General features: G+C 41.2%; 1 long non-coding RNA gene across 2 annotated transcripts; it reads right to left on the reverse strand.

Annotated features, from left to right (window-relative positions):
• Window positions 1–5,424: 5,424 nt before the first annotated feature.
• On the reverse strand, window positions 5,425–24,345 carry LOC146424842 (uncharacterized). Of its 2 annotated transcripts, none has more exons than XR_014846751.1 (5): window positions 19,093–24,345; window positions 18,070–18,142; window positions 13,282–13,396; window positions 9,172–9,268; window positions 5,425–8,172 (listed from the first exon to the last, which is right to left on the reverse strand). It is a non-coding gene; the product is annotated as an uncharacterized LOC146424842 (long non-coding RNA). The 2 variants fall into 2 exon arrangements; XR_014846750.1 differs by having other exon boundaries at window positions 5,425–8,358.
• Window positions 24,346–24,498: the final 153 nt, after the last annotated feature.

A 24,498-nucleotide genomic window follows, 5' to 3' on the forward strand; every position in this document is an offset into this window, starting at 1 on the left:
CATAATTCTATCCTAATAGAATTAGCACATAAATCAAGTTTTGGCTCTTCAATGAGTGCTTTGTTTCTTAAATAGAGCTGCTATGAGAAAAGCAAGGCATTGATCAGTTTGATTATTTTGAGCTTACAGTAAGAGAATCAAAATTGAAAGTGAATTCTTCATAAAATGTGGTAGCAGTTCAGAATTTGTCTGTGAAAGACATCCTGTAAATCTTTTTACTTACATTGCAATATTGAAACATTTGCATGAAAAATGTTCAAAGTTCAAATCCACAGCATTTTAATTTTTTTCTAATTTATTTATTCAGTCCATATGGGTATATATTAGAACTGCCTTGCCAGGAAATTCAAAACAACAAAAAGATCATACTTCATCCCCACAGCAAGCTGTTCAGAGAAGCACACACACCCAAAGTGCTCATCTTGTCAGTGTTTATAAACACCTAAAGGCAGCAAAGCATCTGAACACAGTCTGGGGCAGCCAGCTCCAGGCAGCCCTGTTTGAGCAGGGGATGGACCAGAAGACCCCTAGAGGTCCTTTTCAGCCTCAGCCATTCTGTGACTCTGTGAAAAGTGGTATTGCTTTCAACAAAATTAATCCTGTATTTAAGAAAGCACACAGCTAGTTACTTGTAAGGACAACAGTGCTTGTTTTTGTGTAGTGCAGCATACCTGTGTCCTCACCTAGAGAATACCATGCTACTACAGTTCTTAGGAAGCCACTGGTTTCACACCTATTACATAAGCAGAGGATGAAGTTCAGGACATTTTCATGTATTATCAAACAGTGCTATAAAGGATGGGTGTGAAATCAAACCAGAAAGTGGATATGCCTCTTCTTAGTGACAAGCATATTATGTAACCTACCTTCTATTCATGCACGCACTGCTTAAGCTGGCAGGACAGAATGAGAGCCTAACTTCATCACATTTTTATCTTAAATTTCATGTTCCATGGGAGTCCAGTGCTGCTTCCTTTGAAACCAGTGTTCAAATTATTGTTAAGCTTAATGAGAGCAGGACTGGTCTGACTGTCTGAATCTGAAAAGTGAGTCTAACACTAAACAGATGAAATTAAGTCAGAACATTTGCAAATCTTTTCCATACTCAGCATGTTGTTATGAATGTCTGTGGACATAATCGGGGAGAATGTTAATACAACTGGCTGTCAGCACAGAATAATAATTCTCTGTTGTTAGATTAGTGCAAAAGGAATGGTATAATTATTTGCAACACACAAGATATAAGGCTTATGATAATGCTGTGTTTTGGTGAACTATATTTCTTCACAATTGTCTTAGTATATGTTAATAATTTTTCTGAGGGATGTTACTACTAATACACTTTCTTCCCCTTCTCACCTCCACGCATCAGAAGGGAAAGGTTTCAAATTGTAGATATACATCAACAGATCAGTTTTACTAAAGGTAAAATCACTAGATGTTTACCCCAGAAGCTGGAGTTTTAATCAATGAGGTTATGCTGCAGAAACAGAGTAAATTACAGTCTGATTGACTGGGAAACAGCTAAAGACTGTTGCCAAACTTCATCTGGGTTAGTGTGAATTAAAGTCTGGGGTATAACTTGTTCTGACAAGGGATGAGGCAGCGGGTGCCTGTGATGCTATTACATTACCAGTATTGCTCAGCAGGGTTCAGCAGAACTGTACTCCAAGAGTCCAGCCTAATGCTTTCAGATCATGCACATTTACCCTGGAATGGTGCTGCTTGAAGTTTCATTCAAAATGGAATTATAAACTCACTGATATGGGATTCCTTTTTGCTTATTTTGTGAAGGTAAAAGTAACACTACTACAATTAGTGCAAAGGTTAAATGCCAGAATTCACTATTAAAAATGGTGGGGTCTTTATTTCTTGCTCTCTCCTGGTCAAGAATTGATTTTTTTTTTTCCCTGAAGGCAATGCTTTCATTAGAGACAAATTGCAAGACTTCATACAGAGTAGCTGGGAAGAACAGTAGGGAGTGCATCAAGAAAAAACTCACTTCAAGTGATGTAGCAGAGTATTTTGAGCTTAGGATTTAATAAAAGCAGGTAACAAAAATACTGCTGAATTACACTGCACAGGATGAAATCCCTTTGGAGTGATATTGCACCTTAAATTAAAAAAAAAAAATCAACAAACAACCACTAAATCTAAACCTATTACTATTTTGTACCTGATCAACAAAAGATTCCAAGAGGAATCTGTATTTAAGATGACCATAACTTAAATGTAGTTTATGAGATAAATTCCCAAGAAAGGAAGTAGTCTAGGAGACAAAGCTGTAAATAAAGGTACATGTTGGGCAATAACTTTCATTTTGTTTTATTCAGACTTTTACCCTGCTACTTTTATGACAATATTATAGCCAGAAGTTAATCCAGTTCTCACCAGAATTCTGCATCACCTGCACTGCCTCTTTGCTCTTTTACTGCTCTCTGCACCTTTCATACACTTAAAATGACAGCTCTGCAGCCTTCCCAACAATGTCCCTGATACAACACATAACCTTCTAATTCTAGAACACTGTGCCCCTGACCCCTCCTTGTTAGACTGTCATTATGAGAGCAAAGAGAGCACCAGACGTGCCAGTCAGGCACGTCAGACAGGACAGGGGCTTCTCAAGTAGCACACACAGAGATCCTCCAGTTTGGTTTTTTTTTTAACTTCTAACCCAAAGAACACAGTGTATCCTCATTAAAAATCCTACCTCATAGAACATGGTTGTCCTCCAAACTGTGTAACATGGTCATGCTCTCAGATGTTTACTGAATTTCACTTCTTTCATAGCTGTGATTCTCTGTCTGCCAAATGTCTTCTCTATCACTGCACTGTTTAAGAGGAGGGAAAGAGCTGCATGGAAAAACTGCAGGAAAATTTTCCTAGGTCTTCCTATGAGTTCTGTGCCTGTTTTGAAGACTTCAATCTAGTCACAGCACAAACAGTGTTTTATTGGTGTCAGCTGAAGGCAAGGATATAGTCACTGTTTGCACAGACAGTGGTAGGTAAACATGTAATGCCTAAACTATCACCCCAGGATCAGCAACAGAGAAGTTTATCAGTTTCCCTGTCCTACTTAGATTGCCTGGATGTGTCACAAAGATAAATGCACTCACCAGAATTAGCCTACTTTGTTAATTGGACTGAAATCACCTACAAAGACAAAACATTTCAAGCTACTGTCTTTTTCCTGTGATAGGTGTCCTTCATAATGAAAACATAGTGAGATAAAGGTAAGTGCCAGTCATCTGGGAGTTTGGTACCTACAAATAATTTGTTTCTGCACAAAGGTAGCATCATGCAAAAACCCTCAAACAACTCTAGAAAACATCTTTTACCCCATCAATTCCAGGTAAAGGCTGCTGGTTTGCCAATTCCTGTTTCCCATGATCTGCCCTGGAGCAGCTGGGGTATAACTTCCCAAAGTGTGAGACACCTGCAGCTCTAGAGAAGCGTTTATGTCTTTGGTGTTGCCCATCGCTAAGCCAGAAATGCCAGTGTTACTTGGGCATCTGTATTGAAGTCCTGTACCCAGTGAAATTTTCCAGAAACACCTGACCCTGCTCAGCTTTTACACAGATCAAACTTTTGAAAGATATCACAGGAAGTGTTCCTCTACGTAATTGGGTGAATATAAAGCTAATACACAGATATCTACTGAAAATCAAAAATTTAAGTTGTCAATACTAGTCTTTTTAGAGAATTCCTAATATATCTCACTTGATAGTCTTTTTTTACCTCCCACTCAGGCACACTCATCTTTTTCTGTTCCAAGCAAATAATACAGATAACCATGGTGATGGTACAATCTATAAAAAACATTTGATTTTGCTCACTATAGTTCAAGACAGATGTAACAGTAACACAAGAACAAAAGGAGTGACAGCATTGGGGTGTTAAGCAAAGTTTCTTTCAAAGGAGAAAGTCAGTAGCTCAAGAATCAAGTGAGAAAGATACAGGTTTTGGCTCAAAGAAGTGACTGTAGTAATTCTCTCTAGGCAGGATTTCACCCATGATGAACAAGAGGGATCCACAGAGAGGTAAAATCTGAGTGATGAGTCTGGGGAAAGCTCATTTATTTGGCCTTTATGATAGTAGAACAGGAACAAATGGAAAGGAAAAGCATTTCATATTAATATCAGGAAATGGTTTCATGCAGATAAGCCCATATAGAACCTATTGTCACAAATTAGAAAGGAAACCAGTAATTCTGGAGGACTGTGGAAGGACTGGATAATAGTGGCACCATGGCATCCTGCTACAGAAGGCTGTCAAAGACCAGTTACCATAAAAAAAAATCATTGCACCATCGCCATGAGAATGCTAAAAATAATAAAAAGCCTCTCTTTTGTGCTGAATTGTTAGTGACATCCTTTCTTGCACATTCTTCTAATATGTCTAATACTAGCTTCTGTTAGAAACAGAGACAGAAGCAGGACAGGTCCCACTCTGGATATTTGTGGCTAGTTTAGCAGTTTTTACTCATGTTTTTGCCTTCCTATGTTTGGCAGGGACAGTGACCAAAGCAGAAAAGAAGGAGGTGGTCCAAGGTAGGGACATTTCCTCAGCTTTTACGGCAAAATTCACCTCAGTTGCTGTACACAGTCCACTCATAGAAGAGATGTCACTTGGTGGCAGTCAGCTCTATTATGGTTCTTCCTAAAAATAAAGCAGATTTTTTGTAGTGGTGGGTGTCTGAAGATGCAGACAGTGACAAACAGCACCTCCTTTATCTTTGCATTTTCCTCTTGATGTCTTGATAACACACCCATGTCAAATATTTAAAAGAAAGTCGTCTTTTTCCAATCAACGTATTTACTCCTCCAGAAATGCTAATGGAGACTCAGTACCAGAATAGGAAAGAAACACAAAGAGGGCAGCAGCGCTGTACTTTCATCTGCTACAGAAAGCAGCTGTCAGCGCTAATATAAAAATTATCCAGCAGGCATCCAAATTTATGCTAAGTAAACATTTCTTGAATCTATTACATACAGCAGGAACCTAGTTTTTCTCTGGCCATTGTTCTGAGCAATTATTTCCTAGTCTTTCTTTCCTATGGTACATACACCAAGCCAGTCACCTTGTTGTGGAAGGCCATTAGGTTGGTCAGGCAGGTTTTTCCCTTCTTAAGTCCCTGCCGATTACTAGCAGATGCCTTCTTGTCCCTGAAATGGTTTCCAGGATTAGCTGCTCCACCATCTGCACAGCAATTGAGGTGAGACCTCACTGGCTGCAACTCCTCAGATTCCCCTTCCCCTTTTTGGAGACAGGAGACACTCTTGCTTCCTGCTGGTGCTCACAGTTCTCTCCTCCCCATCCTTTCAAGGTGATTGCAAGCAGCCTGTAATGACACAGGCCAGCAACCCCAGCACTTGTGGGTCCATTGAATCAGGCCCATGGATGTGTTTAGGTACAGTTTGTTTATATACATATATATTCTCTATATATATTCCCTAACTCAATCATTCTCCACTGGGAGTAAATGTACTTTGCCCCGGACTTTCCCGCTGTTCCCTGAGATTACTGAGAGCAAGCCACAGCAGTAAACAGAAAGGCAAAGAAGATATTGAGTGCTTCTGTTCCTTTGTCACAAGGTTTCCTGCCCACTTCAGCAGTGGGACCACATTTTCTCTGGTCCTTCTTTTGCTGCTGATGTCCTTGTGAAAACCTTCGATGTTGCTGTTCACATGTGCTGCCATATTCACCTCCATATGAACTTTGGCTTTCCTGGCAATTTCCACAACCAGACAGCATCTCTGCAGTCCTCCTGACACCTGTCCCTGCTTCCACCTCCAGTATGTCTTTGTCTAGCTGGGAGCTCCTTGCTCAACCTCTGCCCTCTTTCCTTGATTTCTGCTTGTTGACATGGACTATTTCTGAGCTCGGACAAGGTGATCATTAAGTATCCACTAGCTTTCCTGGACTTCTCCTCTCTCCAGGGCCATATCCCATGGAATTCTTCCAAGCAGATCACTGAACAGGATGACTTTTGCTCTCAAGAAGTACAAGGTGTTCCTGTTGTTTGCCTTATTCCATTGTCTAAGGGTCCTATTCTCCACCAACTCATGGTTACTGCAACCAGGCTTGTCTCCCATCTTCAGATCCCTGACCAGTTCCTCCTGGTTTGTAAGTATCAGGTCCAGCTGAGCACCTCTGCTCCATGTCTTGTTCATCAGTATAGGGAAGATCAGTGTTGTTTATTCTTGCACTGGAAATGTCTTGAAAACTGAGTTTGTTGCTTCAAAAACACAGTAGATAAAACACTTCCCTTTGGAGAGAATAGCCTGTTGACTCACAGACACAGGCTTATGTCAGGCTCTGACCTGCTGTTGTAGTAACATGGTTGTGCTGCTCTGGAAAAGGTTCCTGGACCATCTTGTGAACTTCTACACAAACCACTGCTCCCTGCTGGCTCCTTCTGTTAGATGTATTAATCAGCATCCAAGCTCTTCATTGGCTGCAGAATGACAGTCAATCATTCATTTTCCTTAGAAATCTCTAAGGAAAGTCTAGAAATCTCTCAGTCTTTTCATGTCAGTCTTGTAATGCTCACAACAGCTACAATTCTGAATCTCTTAATCATCTGTGTTGCGAACAACTCTAGGATTTGTTTGGCTTAACTTTACTGTAGAGACAGTGTAGGGTTCTCCTGACATCACATTCCACAAGAAATTCAGCATTTTTATTAAATATGGTTGACTGAAAGAACAAAAGATTTCATAAAAATACGGATTACAGATAAAGAGCAGTTAGAAAAATTTAGGCATGTATATGGTATATGCACTGGACTGCAGGACAGAGGCACTTCTGCATACAGAGCGTGACATCTGATGAAGTTGGACACTGACAGAGGGGTTAAATCTTAGCTTCACTTTTTTCCATTGACCAAAAGTACTACTTAAAGATGAAATTCCTTTAACAGTTACCCTTCCTCTAGCTTGCATGCCTTCATCATCAGAAAAGTGCTGCACCTTCCTTAGAGAAAGCCTTATCAGACACAGAAACCAGATGCTCAACAGGATACTGTAGCTTATTAAACTACCATATGCAATTCTAGTGGGAATGCAATTCTTTATTAAACTGAATTGAATAGGTACAGAAAAGCTGAGTGAAGTGCCAGGAAGGAAGTATGGACTGGATACTCCTGCCATTTAATTCTTTCACTGCTAAAAAGCAGTCTTTCAGATGCTGCCAGTTCCTCTATAGAGAAAAGAAAGACAATTTTAGGACCTGTTCTAGGAATGAAAATGCCAAAACATGGGGATATGGCAAGAGCAAGGCTGTCTGAGGTATAATTCACTCTTGCAGGACCAACAAGAGGCCTGTACACAATGTTGCCTTTCAATGAGTCACAGTCTGGTGGTGATGGTCAGTATATGCTCCATGGACTTAGCACTAAGCCTGCTTGGCCCCAGGCTGCCATGCTGACCAAAGATGCCAAACTAAATGAGTTAATTCCCAAAGCAGCTTCATGGGAAACTGTAAGAAGAGGACAAAGCAGGAGAAATGGTAGGCTGCAAAAAAGTGTAAGAGGAACAAAAGGAGACAGAGAGAGAGAGACACCTGCATATAATGCCTGATTAAACAATTCAGGCATTAAACAAAAAAAGAAGATGAAGTCCTCTGACAACACTTGGGCAGAAACGCGTAGTGAAAATTCAGGACTACTGTGGCTCCTAACAGAACGAGTTTGTGTGGACTTAATTTATTTTGTTAATTAGTTTATATATATAGCTCTAAGCATAAATATTCAAGAAAGCCAACTTTATAGAGGAGAAAACTTACAGACCTCCTGGAAAGGCTTTAGTTGGCACTAAGGGACAAAAACACTGTCACAAAAAAAGCACTTTATTTCAATGACTTACTGTAGCCAGAAAAGAAAACAGCTGATCTACTTCTTTCCAGACTCCAGGTCAATTGGACAGGAAGGAACTTGTTTCAGCCTGAGCAGGCTCTTCCAAGATCTGAATGTCAGCTAACTTTATTATGCCAACTAATTAAGACACAGGCAGAATGAAGATCCTGCTGAACACAGCGGGATCCCATCACAGGATTCAACAGACTGTACCAAGTCACATGGGCTGAGACTCCAGGGCTGGTGGTGACCCACATCCACGTGCAGACTGCTGGTTCTGGGCAGGGATGTCTGTGGGGATTTTATCTTCTTACATTCTGTAGAGAGTGTGAGCAGAAAAAACAGAAGCAGAAAAAGGCTGTCTTTTCCTTCCCTGTCTGAGATTTCATTTCTGTATCATTACAAGATTTAAAAGCTCTGTAGGTTGCAAAAGTCAGTTTTCTGTGGTATTCCTTGGTCAACCACCAGCTGGAATTAGAAGGAATGTTTCAGCTTGTTTTGACCTGGAAGTAAGGCAAAAAATGTTTTTTTTAATTCTTGTGTTGATACAGTAACATGGCTTTGAGTTGGTAACAGTGAAATGGTTTTGAGTTTCTTGTAAATAAAGTCAAGGTTTGCATTCTGTATTCTAGAAGTTAAAAGGAAGAAGTCTGCATCAATGAGAAGTCATGGTCATCTGAAGTTACTGACTGGGTTAAGAATTAAATATATTTCACAGGCTGGCTTTTGCGTTATGACAACTGTTGCTGCCTTGCCAATGAAAAAGATGACCACAATGAGAAAACCTTTTCCTTCCAGACTCGAGGACAAGCAACAGAGATGAGAGAAAGTAACCAGGAACAGCCCAGTCTTGTGGAGCAGGAAGGCTTTGCAAAGTGAAGGTCTTGTTGCCCTTGTAAAATCCTTGCTCACTTCTGTTGCTTTGGCTATCTAGAAAAGCATTCTGGGAATGAATAAACTAGCTAAACTAGTGTAACCTCTCAGCTAAACTAGAGGTGAAAAACAAGTTACAATTGTTAAAACAATTATTAGAACCAGTAAGTGCTCGCACTGTGGGGCTCATGGTTGGTTACATCTGATGCTTGTTCCTATTGTGGTCTATGTGGTAGGTTAAGCACATTTTTTGTGCCTCACAAGTATGTAAACTCATAACAAACTAACAGTTTATGAACTCTGGATTTTTGCAATAAAGTGTCTTCGCCACACCATCGTGGAAATCATGTGTTTAATGCCACACTCATTAGCCCAGGACTAATGCAAGCTGAAATATTTGCAATTAAGATCCCCTAAATTTGATTTCTTATCCATACACTTACCTTGGGGACTTCTGCACTTCCCTGTTGTTTAGGATCTTGATAATTTTGGCTTTTGGTCTCTGCTGACAGTTCATTTCCCTGGAAACAGACACTATATCTATGAAAATAAGGAAGCAGACTCTAAAAACTGATGTTTAAAGAAAGCCCAGCTCTCCCTACCTGTTGAACAGCAATTTTCATTTGCACAGTCCATCTGCCCACAGAGATGCAACAATTTGTTTTGCAGTAATCAGCCTGTTGGTACACAGAGCTGCCTTCCAGAGAAGGGTTTGTTTTAAAAAGGCCATTCATGGCTCACTGTTTAGGGCTTGGTACTTGCGTGGTATCATATCTCAAAATGCAATAGTGGAGGGCTGTTCAGAGAATGCACAATCATGTCTCATTTCACTGCTTCATCAGTATAAATTATTAATGTTCATTGGTCTGTGCTCGATTTTGCAGGATACAGCTCTTCAGAAATTCAGCGGTACAGATTAGTTTATTAATCTGTTGTCTTGCTTCACTTTAGGCTTCTGATTATAAACACCCTAAGAAGGCCAGGATGGCACCACCTGTGTAAGAGAGTTCAAGTGTAGGCATCATCATAGGTTCTGTACCAGCAAAATATTTTGTTAGTGACAAAGCATAGAAGGTCAAAACGGAGAAGGCAACCTTGGAGTTGATTCCTCCCCTCTGGTACCTGGTGCTAAGACCAAATCATGAACATTTGACTGGAGGTGGGGTTCCCTCTGAGCTCTGGTGCTCTGAGCTCTGAAACTGGTGACCCCCTCATTGTCTCACAGCAGCCAGGAGCTGAAGAGCTGTGTGCACCCTTAGACCCCCCCCCACCCTGTGCCAGAACAGTGTCGGGAAAGAGACCATCCATCAGGTGATGATCGTGGTTTGTTCTGCACACAGAGAAGCCCTGCTGGCCTCTTCTCAGGTCTGCTAGACAAAGTGAAAAAATATGAACAATTCTTTTGTTTCTGTTTTCAAAGGAAAGCAAAACCAAAACCAAAACCAAAACAACAAACAAACAAAAAACCCCAAAACAAAACAAAACAAAACAAAACAAAAAACCTACAAAAAAACAGCCCAAAGGTTTGGTAAAGCAGAACCTGAGCTGTTGAAGCCTCGGCAAGAGAGAACATCCCCAGCTGCCCATGGCAGCTGCTTTTAAACTGGGCTCTTGTTTCCAGTCTTTGCCTCAGCTGTGTTACCAGCAAGCCCTGTCTGGCCATGGGACCCACTGACCTGCCACATTCTGGGGGCCAGTGTCTGAGCATGACCTTGGCCGTGTCCCCAGCCCATGACCAAGTCCTGTCATGAGCCTGCCAGCTGTCATCTGCTGTCACCTGCAGCTCCCAGCTTCCCTCTCCTTTTAGCTGACCTTCATTTTCCCTTCTTTCATGGTCTATTCCTGTGCTCCAGGAACACTGTCTCTGAGACTTCAAAGTATAACTTAATTTCTACCTGTAATATGTTCCAGTTGCATTAATTTACAAGGAGAAAAAAATCCCAAAGAGCCTGAAGTACATGGTTGTTAATCAAATACCATCCTTGTGCAGCAGTCTTTGTTTTATACAACCTCTTTCTAAGTTTGTAAAGGTTTTCTTAATGTAAGTGTTACATACCAAAATCTGGGCTATGTTTCCAATGTCCTAAAATGGCACAAATGTATTCCATTTCTATGTATGTGCTTAGACTCAGGATTACCTCTGTCATAAAACCAAGAAGCTGATGGATTGCCTAAGGAAATACTATTGCAAAGCATATTTCTCCCTTGAAAGGCACCAAAAGCTAATTACTTACATGCCTAAAGGTTTTGTTTGTTTGTTTGTCCAGTTCAATATTCTTTGGTAATGTTTGCATTTTGATATAATTCAGACATTCCCATCAGGCTTGAGATATAACAGTATTGTACAGGGATTCTTAGGAGGTCTCCTCTTCCTTGGTCTTTTAAAGCTTGGAGAAGAGATGCATTTTTTTAGCAGAAGGTTACCCTGGAATGAGCTTGCTAGGGGGTCTGGTTGATGCACTGAACCTGTCACTGTTTAAGGAGCATTTGGATGATGCCCTTAACAATATGCTTTAACTTTTGATTAGCCCTGAGTTGTTTAGGCAGTTGGGCAAGATGATTGTTCTAGGTCCCTTGCAGCTGCAATTATTCTACTCTATTCTGTTCTGTTCTGTTCTGTTCTGTTCTATCCTATCCTATCCTATCCTATCCTACCCTATTCAATGGAAAGCAGTGAAACATAAGCAAAACATTGAAGCTAACAACTGAGCAAGAAGACTTCTAAACTGCTTTTTGAAACTTCCCATTAAGTTCTTCTAATGCAAAAGTTGAGTATGTTTTCTAACATCTAATGATTCCACCTGTGTCATAGTTAGCACATGCTCATGCTCACTGTATCAATGTTTCAGGCAGTTCTGCTGTAATTGTTTCTTTTGGTTGGTTGGGGTTTTTTTGTTCAGGGTTGTATCAAAATATCTGGAGTTGTAGCAACTAAGGATTTCTGGTCACTTAGGAAAGCCTGACATATTGAACCAGCATCATGCTACAACTACATTCTGATGATTTGGGAGGAAAGGTCAATGAGAAGAATCTGTCAAAATGAGTTCTGTAAAAGTTAATAGGAGTCTGAGAAGGGAAATTAAGTTGCCTAGTATTTAGCAAAAAATATAACCAGAGGGAAGGAAAGGATGTAAATCTGGTATCCAAGGTGGAGCAGGATGATCCTCTAATAGGTCTTATACATGCACATAAATATTCCAAATTCCAGTTGTAGCAACATAGAGTTTTTAATACCTTTCAGTAAGTATTCTAAAAGAGTGGTTTATCTAGTTGGTTTTTTTTGGGTTTTTTGTTGGGTTTTTTTTTAATTGCCTATTATTTTTTCCCATTTCTCCTATATCTCTGAAATATTAATTTTCAAACCTTGGGGTACTTTGGAAAGGAGTTTGGGATCTAGTGAAACTCTGCTGAAGCATGTGATCTGGCAAGAGCACAGGACTCATCCTGGGACAGCATGTGTCCCAAGCCCAAACCAAACTTAAACCTTTGCCACAGTTGCCTTCCAAAGCTGTTGAATGAGTCCACAAATGACACAGGAGAAGGGCAAAAATGAATGACCATATACACAATACAAGCTTCTTTTCAAGTTACCCTTAATTTACTCCTCTTCCACATCAGGATTTCAGTGACTGTCAGGTTGAGGTGCAGTTTCCTGAGGTATTTGTCTGACCACTGTAAGTTCCAGTCTGTAGATTCACAGGTTTAACAGAAAACTGCAAGCTAGAGCTACAGAGATACAAGTGCAAAAGGGTATAGGAACATTCCTGTTACTTTAATACATGATACTATTTATTCTCTGTAATGGAAGCCTGTCACAGTGGGCTTTAAATGAGAAGAACATGAATTTCAGACAAAATCTCAGTGAGCTTGATCTGTCTTTCCCCTGGTGCTTAAAACCAGTCTGCTTTCCACTCACTGTATATTTGCAGGTAGATCCTATTGTTGCTGGTACTCCCAAAATTATTCCTGTTGTGATGCTGGAATCTTGACTCTGTTTATGCCATGTGGTATTCATATGAAAGTGGAAACAGTCATGTAGATGTGAATTAGAAAAAAGTACTGTTCAATAAAAATTAAACCAGGCTACTACAAGGTTCAAAGTAACAACAGTAAGATCTGCAACCTGGTAGCTTAATGGTAGCTTTAGTTCAAGCTGGAGGAAATAGAAATTAAACTTGGATTTATTCAGACAAGAATTACTACTATTTGTCACCTGCTTCCTGGTTTACATCAGGTATTGACAGCATAAGTGAAATTCAAATTGAATTTCTGTACCTTAGTGCAAATCTGACAGTTTGAGATGCACCAGACATCTAAAAAGATCCATGACTGAAGTGCCTAAAGCAAGATATATTCCTATAGCCTATAACAGTGGTTTCTCCTATTCAGATTTGAAAATATTTTCATGGGTATCCCATCATTTATAAGCAAAAGATGAAAATTCAGCAGTGTATCTCCCACAACAAACCTTCTGTTCACAGTTTGCAATAATCTGTGCAAGCATTAATACTTACATAATTAGTATCAGGGATTTCATTTAGTATGAATTCTACCTGTGTGTCTCCCAGGCTGGAGATCCCCTGGCAAAGGCTGCTTGACCAGTCTGAGATCAGCTGCTTGAGAACGCAGATTTCCCTGTGCTGTCTTCAGTGACAAAGAAGCCCCTTGCTGGAAAGACCATGTGGCCAGAGGTGGCTTTCAGAGGCTTCACAGATTAACATGGCTCCTCAAAAACTACTTTCTCAGTCATGAAAATAGGTATTTCTGAAATTTCCTACTCATTCCTCACTTACTGAGTTTCATTTTCCTTCAGAAGTCTCCCCAGACTTGCCCTTAGGAAAGTCAATTTGTTCTTGTTATCTAAAATCTCAAAGGCAAAATTCAATCCTCTGCAAAGAGGGATGATTTAGTACACAGCTGATGGGTTGCTGCCAGTTGGTTTAGCATGGTGCTAACAAAGCCAAGGTCACAGGTTCGATCCCTGTACAGGCCATTCACTTTAGAGTTGGACTGATGATCCTTGTGGGTCCGTTCCAACTCAGAATACTCTCTGATTCTGCAATACAACTGAGGCCAGTGTAAACCTTGGCACTGTTCTTGCTGTCGGAAGGCAATTGGTACATTTATATGAGACAGAGTGTATTTTCAAGCAAAACTAGAAGGAAAAATAGGTCCCACTAGCGAACATGAAAAAGGTATGTGTGACCCTCCTGGAAATGTTTACACTCTTCACAGAAGACTGTTTCTGCACCTTTCTGCAATACTCAGGTTTTTAAAAGGGTACTGAAATTTCATGTTTATCTCTCCAGCATTTTTCAAGACTGAATGCTGTAGTCACATCACATGGCATCCCGTTAGACCTTGTTAGACTCAAACAGGCCTCTTATTTGATGGATCCCAGTGCTTCATAACAAAGTACACCATAAGACTGAGGTGGGGGCTGATGGTAGAGAGGGATGACAGGAGGTTAGGAGGCATGATGTGCTGGAGACACTCTCTTGGCAAGTTCTCAGAGGACTGCTCTCTTTTTGAGCAGCAAAATGCAAAGTTGTCTCATGAGTAATCTGTTTTTTTTTTTTTTAAAAGAGATAACTGTGAATTCTGTGTGGTAGGTATTTTTTTGAGTTTAAAGTTATCTTTTCATGAAGCTATCACTGTCTGGCAGACACTGTGTTTGTTCATCCTGTGTCTGGACAGAAACAATTCTGGGATGAGTTAAAAATATTTGACTGTGGAAGGTCACTTAGTTTAAAAATAACTAGAAATTGCTTTTTGTTCAGTGACTCCAAAGGCTGAAGAACCCCAAGGTGAACACTTGATGGACTTCAAAAAGATGAGGTGGCTATAGATGAGAGACACACCATTACAGAGTGTAGATAGTGCCTTTGTTATTTTGTAGGATTAGTGTCTGTGATTCACCTGATGTAACTCTGGTTGATCCCACAGAGTTACATTAAAGGATCTACAGCAGCAAGCAATAGAAAGGGAAAGAGTGACACAGACTTCTGGAACTCTTGGAAACCAGTGAGGAAGCCAGTCATGACTGTCTGTTACTAGTGAGGTAATGACTTCTCCCAAGGGCCAGAAATCTCTTTATCAGACAGATGTTAGGCTATTAAAAAACTAGTCTGGAGGAAGCAGGCAGCCCTCTGTGATTAGAGGAACAGTGACACAGGCAGAACAGGCAGTAAGGCTACTTGCTGATTTCAGCAGGAATGCCACAGGTGAGTATGAGATGTATGTGCTCACCTGAGCTCTGAAAGGGGATGAGCTGCCCACTCACACAGCAGGGCTTACCCAAACAGTGCCCTCTTTATTAAGCCCTGGACATCATCCAGGGAAGCATGTTCACCTAGAAGAGCTGCTTTCAATTAGTTTTTACTCCAGGATCTATAGAATCACAGAAGTGGTCCCAGAATCACAGAATATTTGGAGTGGGAAGGAACCCACAAGAATCATCAGGTCCAAATCTTGACCCAAGAATCACACCATGTACCTGAGAAAAACGTTTAGATGCGTCTTGAACTCTGTCAGGCTGGTGCTGTGACCATTTCCCTGGGGAGCCTATTCCAGTGCCCAACCACCCCCTGGGTATCTTCTTGATATCCAACCTAAACCTTCCCTGACACAACTTCAGGCCATTCCCTTGGCTCCTGTCACTGGTCACCACCAGTGAAAGTGAAAGAAGATCAGTGAAAGAAGATCAGTGACTGCCCCTCCTCTTCTCCTCTTGAGGAAGCTGTAGACTGTGATGACACCTCTCCTCAGTCTCCTCCAGGCTGAGCAAGCCAAACTACCTCAGCTCTCCTTATGGCTTCCCATTTTGGCCTTTCACTATGTTTTTGTCGCTCCTTGGACACTTTCCAATAGCTTTATGTCTATTTTATATTGTGGTATCCAAAACTTCCCCCAGCACTGGAGGTGAGGCTGCCCCAGTGCAGAGCAGAGCAGGACAATCCCCTCCCTTGCCTGGCTGGCAATGCTGTGCCTGATGCCCCCCAGGACAGGGTTGGCTCTCCTGGCTGCCAGGGCACTGCTGGCTCATGTTCTGCTTGCCATTGACCAGGACCCCCAGGTTCCTTTCCCTGGCACTTCTTTCCAGCATCTCATTCCTCAGTCTATTTGTACATCTAGGACAGTCCCATTCCAGATGCAGAAACCAGCACTTTCCCTTGCTGAATTTCATATGGTTGGCGGTTGTCCACCCCTCTAATCTGTTGACATCTACCTGCAGGGCCTCTCTGCCTTCAAGACAGCCAACAGCTCCTCCCAGTCTGTAAAAGTTTATAATATTCCTTCCAGTCCTGTATCAAGTCATTTATGAAGTTGTTGAAGAGTGCAGAGCCTAAGGTGGAGCCCTGTGGAAACCCACTAATGACAGGTCCCTAGCCTTATGCCACCCTGTTTACTGCAACCCTTTTCACCTGGCCACCAGCCTGTTGGTCACCCATCACATAATGTCTTTATCCAGCTTTGTGCTGGACATTTTGTCCAGAAGGATCCTGTGAGAGACACTATTGAAACCTTTACTAAAATCCAAAAGGGTTACATCAACTGGTTCCCTTGATCAGCTAGGTGGTTAATCATGAAAGTAAGTTAAATTTGACAAGCAGGACTTCTCTGTCATGAGCCTGTGCTGGCTGTGACCAATGACTGTGTTGTCCTTCAGGTGTTTTTCAATACCTCCCAGAATAATCTTCTCCATAATTTTGCTGGTCACTGAACTCAGACTGTGACAGGCCTGTAGTTTCCAGGCTTATGCTTCTTGTCCTTCTGGAAAATCAGGACACCAGCCAGCTTCTAGTCAACTGGGACCTAGCTGGATTCCCAACACTGTTTAAAAATGGAGAGAGACCTCACAATGGCATCAGCCAGCTCTTTGAGTATTCTCAGATGAATTCTGTTGGGCCCCATAGATTACAGGGATACAGCTGGAGAAGCAGATCCCACACGAGATCAAGATTAACTGAGAGTTGATCATTCTCACAGCCATGGTCCTCCAGCTCATGGTACTAGGACCTGCTTAATCCATGATCAGCATTGAGGACAGAGGCAAAGAAAAAACCACTGCCTTATCTATGTCCCTGTTTGTGAGGTGACCATCCTCATCCTGTAACAGAGCAATCTTATTCTCCACTGTCTTTTGCTATTAATGCATTTAAAGCCCTTTTTTTTATTCTCCCCCTCAACTGCTGCCAGCTTCAACTCCAGTTTAGCTTCAGCCTGACGATTTTTCTCCCTACAGTGGAATTTTCTCCCTAAAGGAATACAGAGCAGCATCTCTGTATTCCTCCCACATCATTTGACCTTGCTTCTGCTGAGCCTACACCTTCGTCTTTTGCCTTCACCTCCCAAAGAAGATTCCTGCTCAGCCTACTTGCCTTCTGCCTTACCTGCTTGAATTCCAGCATTTAGGAATTGCCTGCTCCTTTGCCCTTAGGAGGTGATGTTTAAAAAGTGACTAGCACTGACGCAAAAGCATTTCCCCCCCACACCTGCAAAAGCATTTTCCCAGGGTACCTTACTCACTAGTTCCCTGAGCAGCATAGTCTGCTGTCATGTCCAGAGTTGAGGTTTTGTTGGCACTTTTCCTCCTGTCAAAAGAGATTTTAAACTGAATCCCTTTGTGGTGTCTGTGGCTGAGACAGCCATCAATCTCCACTTCACTCATGAGACCCTCTCTGTTGGCAGACAACAGATCAAGGAGAGCATCTTTCCTCGCCAGCTCTCTTAGTGCCTGTATCATGAAGCACTCATCCAGGTGTTGTGTGAATCTTCTGGACCTCTCTGTGCCAGCTGTGTGGTGTTCCCAGTTAATGTCTGGCAAGTTGAAATCCCCCATAAGAACAACAGCAGTTGATTTAGAGGTGTCTCTTATTTCCTCAAAGGATAATTCATCAGCATCATTCTCCTGGCTGGATGGTCTATAGCAGACTCCCATGATGACATCTGCATTGTTTGTTTGCCCCTTAATCCTTACCCAGAAGACCACAACTGTGGCATTCACAACTGTCAGCTCCATATATTCCAGCCCTTCTGTGAGCAGGAAGACAATACGTGCGACCTTCCTGAAAATGTTTACACCTGTGGTGAATGCAACCTTCACAGAAGAGTACTTTCTGTAGTCCTCTACACTAAGGTTAAAAAAAGTGCACTGAAGTTTCATGTTTATCTTTCCAGCAATGTCTCTCAGGTGCGAACTTTCAACTTGGCACAGTTGTAAAGGCAGAGAGCATCAGCCCCAGAGCCAGTCAGAAGGACAGAACCACTGCATGGCAGAAAAAAACCCCATCACTTGAGTGGTTGTGAAGAATAAATTCAAGCTTCTCCCCTTAACTTACAGCTTGGTGGCCGGGTCTCAAGTCAGCTGAACCTGGCATTTATGTTGTGGGAAGAGGGAGCATGCTTTGGAGTCTGGAAGAAGAGATCATTATAGGCTTTTCAATTTGTTTGCCCATAAGCAGAAATAATCAACTCACCAGATTTAAGACAAGCCTTTATTTTTATTTCTGTTTGTTTTTTTGTTTAACCTGTTCATCTCACAGAAATCACTACTGCAATGTACTTTGATTCTGGTATGGACCCAAGTAGACAGCATCTATGCATCCTCCAGATTTCCCAGAAAAAATTAATAGAATCATAAAATCATTAAGGTTGGGAAAGACTTCTAAGATCATTGAATCCAACCTTGACCAAACATCACCTTATCAACTAGACCATGGGACCAAGTACCATATCTGGCTCCTTTTTGGCCACCTGGGCACAGCGTGGCTCATGTTCAGCTGCTGTCACCAGCACCCCCAGGTCCTTTTCCTGTGGGCAGCTTTCCAGCCACTCTGCCCCAGCCTGTGGCACTGCCTGGGGTTGTTGTGACCCAAGGGCAGGACCTGGCCCTGGGCCTTGTTGAACCTCACAGCCTTGGCCTTGGCTGATTGATCCAGCCTGTCCAGATCCCTCTGAAGAGCCTTCCTGCCCTGCAGCAGATCAACATTCCCATCCAACTTTGTGTCATCCACAAACTTAGGAAGGGTACACTCAACACCCTTGTACAGATCATTGATGAAGACAATAAACAGAACTGGCCCCAGTATTGAGCCCTGGGGAACACCACTGGTGACCAGCCACCAGCTAGATGTAACTCCACCCACCACCAATATCCAGTCCCAGCCAGTTTTTTACCCAGCAGAGATACACCTGTCCAAGACATAACTTCCCAGCTTTTCCTGGAGAATACTGTGAGAGTCAATATAAAAGGCTCTGAAGTCCTGGTAAACAACAACAATAATCCTTCCCATATCTAGCAAGTGAATTACCCTGCTGTAGAAGGAATCAAGTTGGTCAAGCAGCACCTGCCTTTCAGAAACCTCTGCTGGCTGGGCCTGGTCCCCTGGTTGTACTGTACATGCTGTGTGACAGCATTAAACACGACCTGCTCCATAAACCTCCACAGCACTGAGGTCAGGCTGATAGGCCTGCAGATCCCCAGATCCTTCTTTGACTCTTCTTGAAGATGGGCATCACACTGGACAACCTCCAGGGTGAATGATTTTCCTGTAATGACTCAAGAGGACCATGACTTAAATATTTACTATCACACAGAAGAAGGAGGACAGAAGATGGCATGAAGAAACAGCACAAAACGTTACATTCAGTGATGCAGCAGAGGAAATTGGTGTAGTAAGATTTTCTAAAGCAGAAGGAAAATGTTCTCGTTTTGGTAAGACTGCCTTTTATGCAGTTGAAATAAATTGTGAAGTTTTAAATACCTATTTACTACTTCTAAGTGCTTAAGTGCACTGACATGGAACACTTACCATCTTTTGTGCATCTGCAGAATGTCAGACATGCTCAGCTTCACTGCTTTCTTCCTTGACCATAAGAATGGCTCAAAGAAACTTCTAAAAAGGCAGGAGCACTGACATGTCCCTAGGGTTAAGCCAGCAGACAACAGTGCTAATAGAAACAAGATGTCCTGGTCTCAGAAAAAGAGAAACTCTAAGTGAATCGTTGGGCAATGCCTTTTTTCTCCTTCTCTCTCTCATTTCATGTTAGAATGACAAAGGAGACAGGAAGTAATGCTGCACAATTAAGCACTAATTTCTTTAAGTCTGTAAGGCATAAAAGTACATACAAAATTTTTTCCAATGGAAGGTGACAGACACTCAAACTATGATGAACGCCCAAGGGGAGAATGCACATAACAGATACTAGTGCTGTAAAATTGAATATACACCATAATACAAGTAACACAAGTGGATATAAATTCACCTCTACCAGAAGCCGTGTCTGGTTCAGAGAACGAAAACTACATTTGGCATGTAAGTAGTTTTCTTTCTTTTCCAGTGAATTCATGTCTTAGTATTCTCTCTTGATTTTATCTCCATCTCTTGGTGTTAGAATAACCAATGTAAAGCCTTTATTTGCAGGTAGCAGATGATGCAATACATAGCTTAAACCCTTGATCTCATCAAAAGTGATAAATGCAATGGAACATCAGCATATGTCACTACAACAATGGGTTGTGCATGACAACATGAAACGGAATACAAAGAACAAACCCAGGAAGCAGGTGCCTAAGTTGGAAATTGTCAGGAAAATGGTCCTTGTCTTGTGTATAAATCTCCACTACAAGTCTTCTAGTCCCTCTGACAATATAGTAACTTCAGGTTGCAGATATTTGTTGTGATTCAGCCTTTTTAACAGCAAGTTGGGAGACAGGGGAAGAAAAGAGAAGCTGTCATCATCTAATTGGATAAGAATGTTGTTCTTAATGTGTCTGCTGTGGTCACAAAAATAAAAGGGCATGAAAAATACCATACAGATTGAAATATAAGCTCTTTATAATAAAGGTAGGGGAATAAAACTATTTCAGTACATAACAGTGTCAAATCAAGGCACAGACTTCAACATGACCTTCAGCACACCCATCTCTGTGTGAATATAAGATCCAAAAATACGGTAAATGCTGCCACAATCCTCATGAGTAAAGCTAACGGAGAGACAAAGACTAGAATCTGGAAAGCAGATGTGACTTCTGCATGAGAAAAAAGTACAGGTGTGTCTGCACCAACCTGCTCTCACTTGAGCTCTTGGTCAGTAAGAGGAAGTATCAGAGTGATTCACCACCTTCCAATTAACTTTTGTTTTATATCACATTTAAACAATTGTTGGATATCCTCCATGGCATTTTCATTTTAATGTAATTAACAAACTTACTCCCTGCACAAACATGGCCCTTGGCATTTAAACAATCCTTGTGACTGCACAATCCTAAAGATCTGTTCCCACTGAATGGAATGTTCAGTTTCATCAAAACAGAGTTTTTTTCAGGTAAACACTGAATTTCAGAATTAACAGAATTTCAGGTAAATGCTGATTGGTGACTTTTTTCACATCCTTTGCTTATTATTTTTTTCTCACTTACCTTCTATACCTTGCTTAGCACTAAAAGATTAGGGGCGAGTGACTCCTCAAATGATATACAATTCAGTTGCAAAGGAGTCAAAATTGTGTATCACTCACCTCTTTGCCAACCCTGAACCTACTTCCTTATGGTCAATACAACCACATAAGCTACTTTTGCTAGCCCCTTTTGTGAACCAATGTTTCAGCTTACAGTTGAAGTCCCTATTCAAAAACTGCAGAAATTTTAAAATATTTCTGAGGTTTTTCAGGGGATGAACAGAGAGGAAAGCAAGAGACCAGCCTAAAAATACCATTATAAAAAGGAATTTTGTTTTTAATATCTTGTGTCCTGTTTTCTAAGCTAGACTATGTGTTCAGTAGTCCTGACTGTCTAAGCATTCATGAAAAAGTGACAGTTGGTAGGGCATAATTAATAGAGTTGTTAATGCTTAGGTAGTTGGCAGGACTGAGCATGTACCAACAGCTCAACAACTGCACACAACTTTGAGGCTTACCACTGCATCAGCTGTGTCTTTGTCTCAGCGTGCACAGAGGTTGTGGCATTTGCTGTGTCTCTCTGCCTCCACAATCACTGAATTGTCAGCTTCATTCATGAGCTCAGGGAGTGAAAAATATTTTGCACAGAGGACCAGACCCACTTGAGGAGGGTGGCATTTCTATTATTGAGTATTATTACAGAAAAGATTCTGTATTTTCTTTATTTCTTTCAGAAGGTGTGAGAGGAAAAGCAGCATTATTAATAGCATCTGAAATGTATAAAAGCTGTTAAATGTTATTCATCTGGCCCTCTTACACTGCTGCCTATTTCCCAGGAGAAACTGATGCAGAAGAAAACATCTTGCTATTTACTTCACTTTGCTCCTCTTCCTCAGAGCCTAAGCTACACTGTTTCAAATGTTGCTACACTGTTTCAAATGTTACTGCACTATTTCTGAAATCAAGGCAGGAAATTTCCCACAACACGGACTGAAGTACAGTCCAAAAGGTATTTCAACTGTTTTGCTTGTCACTTTGTACTAGAGAGGGAATTCTGTAAAAGAGAAAGCATTTCTATCTTATACACAGATTTGTACATACCTTAAGTAAAGGTTTTCTCTTTTCTTTTGGTAAACAACTTGGATGGTTACATATGACAACAATTTTCCCAGTATCTTTTTCTTCATACAGTAATATGCTAAGATTGCCAGGAGAACAACTCATCTTGAAAAATACAGTAAATTCATACAGAGAAACAGCAAGATAACAATTAAAATTCTACTCTGGGTAGAAATGAACTCAAATCCTAAGCAAAATAACAGGACCAACTGCAGTGGAGGCATAGGCACAGCTTACATCTGAAATCTACTTTATTTTAATGTTAAAAAAATAATTGCAGGCATTTTGGGGTTTTTCTGAAACTCAGTGAGGAAACTGAAAATACTTTGAAATTACTTAAACCTGTTGTAGCAAACTTCAGCTAAGAATTCAAATGTATTTCTTCATGCAAACTGATATCATATGACTTACAGATATTGACCAAAACCAAAGCTACTTTCGATTTCAATAGAAACACTGCATCTTCTTAGTTACTTTGTATTCTCCAGCTAAAAACTAATCTCCAAATAATGAGTTCTTGAAAAATAAATCAAACTGGGTAACGGCAAAGTCATCAGGGACTCTGGGGATGGGTAATGTGATACTGTGCCTTTTATATCCAAGTGGGCTGTTTAAATCCTGTCTAGGCCAGCAGTGGCAGGAGCCTACTGCCACATGCTTTTTTGTCATGTGTGTAACACATTGGTTAGACTTGGTTCATTTTGCAGTGAAAAAATAACATTTCTCTATTGTCTTCTGAAACTGTCACTGAAAACTAAGCTATCCTACATCACAGGACTATTGGCAGGCACCTCTGGAGGTCATCTAGTCCAATCCCTCTGCTCAAGTAGGGCCACGTCCAGGTGGCTTTTAAGTATCTCCAAGGGAGACTTCACAAGCTCTCTGGGCAACTTGTTCCAGGGCTCAGCCACCTTCATAGTTAAAATTAAGTTTCACAATGTTCACACAGGGACTGCCCATGTTTCAGTGTGTGCCCACTGCCTCTGGTCCTCTCCTGAAAAGATCCTGGCCTTACCTTCTTTGCACTCTCCCCTTCCTGATACTAATTCACATCAACAAGGTGCCTTTGAACCTACTCTCCTTCATGCTGAACAGTCCCAGCTTTCTTAGACTCCCTGTGTATGTCATGTACTCCAGTCCTTTAGCTATGTCAGTGGCCCCTTGCTGGACTTTCTCCAGTATGCCCACATCTTCTCTTCAACAAAAACCCACTGCTGCACAATGCACTCCAGTGCATCTCACTAGTGCTGAGGTGAGGGCAAGAATCACCTCTCTGGACCTGCTGGTAACACTCCTCCTTATGCAGTCCAGGATACCTTCTTTGCCAAAATGACACATTGTTGGGTCATGTTCAACTTGGTGTTCACCAGGACTTTGCTCTCTGCAAATCTGCTTCAGACACTGTTCTCATCAATGTGAGCCTCTGAGGTCAATAATACCTCTCTGTGAAATACTGGGTCTTCCATTCAGATAGGGCACACACTAGGAATAAGATTTTGAAATTGCTGAAGCTAAGCAAAGCTGACTTCTCTCAGTCCAGGGCTGATATAAACAAGTGGGCACCAGTCAAACTTACTGATCACTTTTCAGATAAGCTACAAAAATCTGAAGCAGTTAACATACTGCAAGGCAGTATGACAAGATTTATTGCAGAAACACTCTCAGAAGTTCACATAACAAAGAAATACTCTGTTTACAAAGAGGCTTCTAGGCTTGTACATGTTTTACAAAATATATGTTCAAATCTAAGTTTTGATTTTGCAGGGTAGCAACATTTAACTGCAGATATGTAGTTCAAATGTTTAGACTGTCCCATCTTATTGCATCACCACTGTGATACCTCAAGATAAGACTTTAAAAAACTGACTTATGGGTGGGCTGTCTGCCTGCACTACTAATTTTATTCATACCCACTGAGGCATATGGACACACATTTCCTGGAAATAAAGTGGTTTTTTTAGTGCTTTATCACTTCAATTGTAATTAAGTAATGAATTATGCTTTTACTCCAAAGTATTGATCTACTACTTCAATGTCATTATTGTAACATGTATTGTGTATCTTGTCTCCATCTCAGAAGATACTTCTATGATACTTGAATTTTACATTCAGGAAGGACCACAGTGGACCTCTCTACAGAAGACATTCCTGCCCCCTTGTTGCTACTATAAAAAGATTTTCATGGCACTCGTAACACAAGGCCACATTTACTGAACTAAATTATCTCTTTATTAGGAAAGCACCAACAC

This window comes from Lichenostomus cassidix, chromosome Z (assembly GCF_008360975.1).
Source record: "Lichenostomus cassidix isolate B80296 chromosome Z, HeHo_3.0, whole genome shotgun sequence".
Taxonomy (NCBI): Eukaryota; Metazoa; Chordata; class Aves; order Passeriformes; family Meliphagidae; genus Lichenostomus; species Lichenostomus cassidix.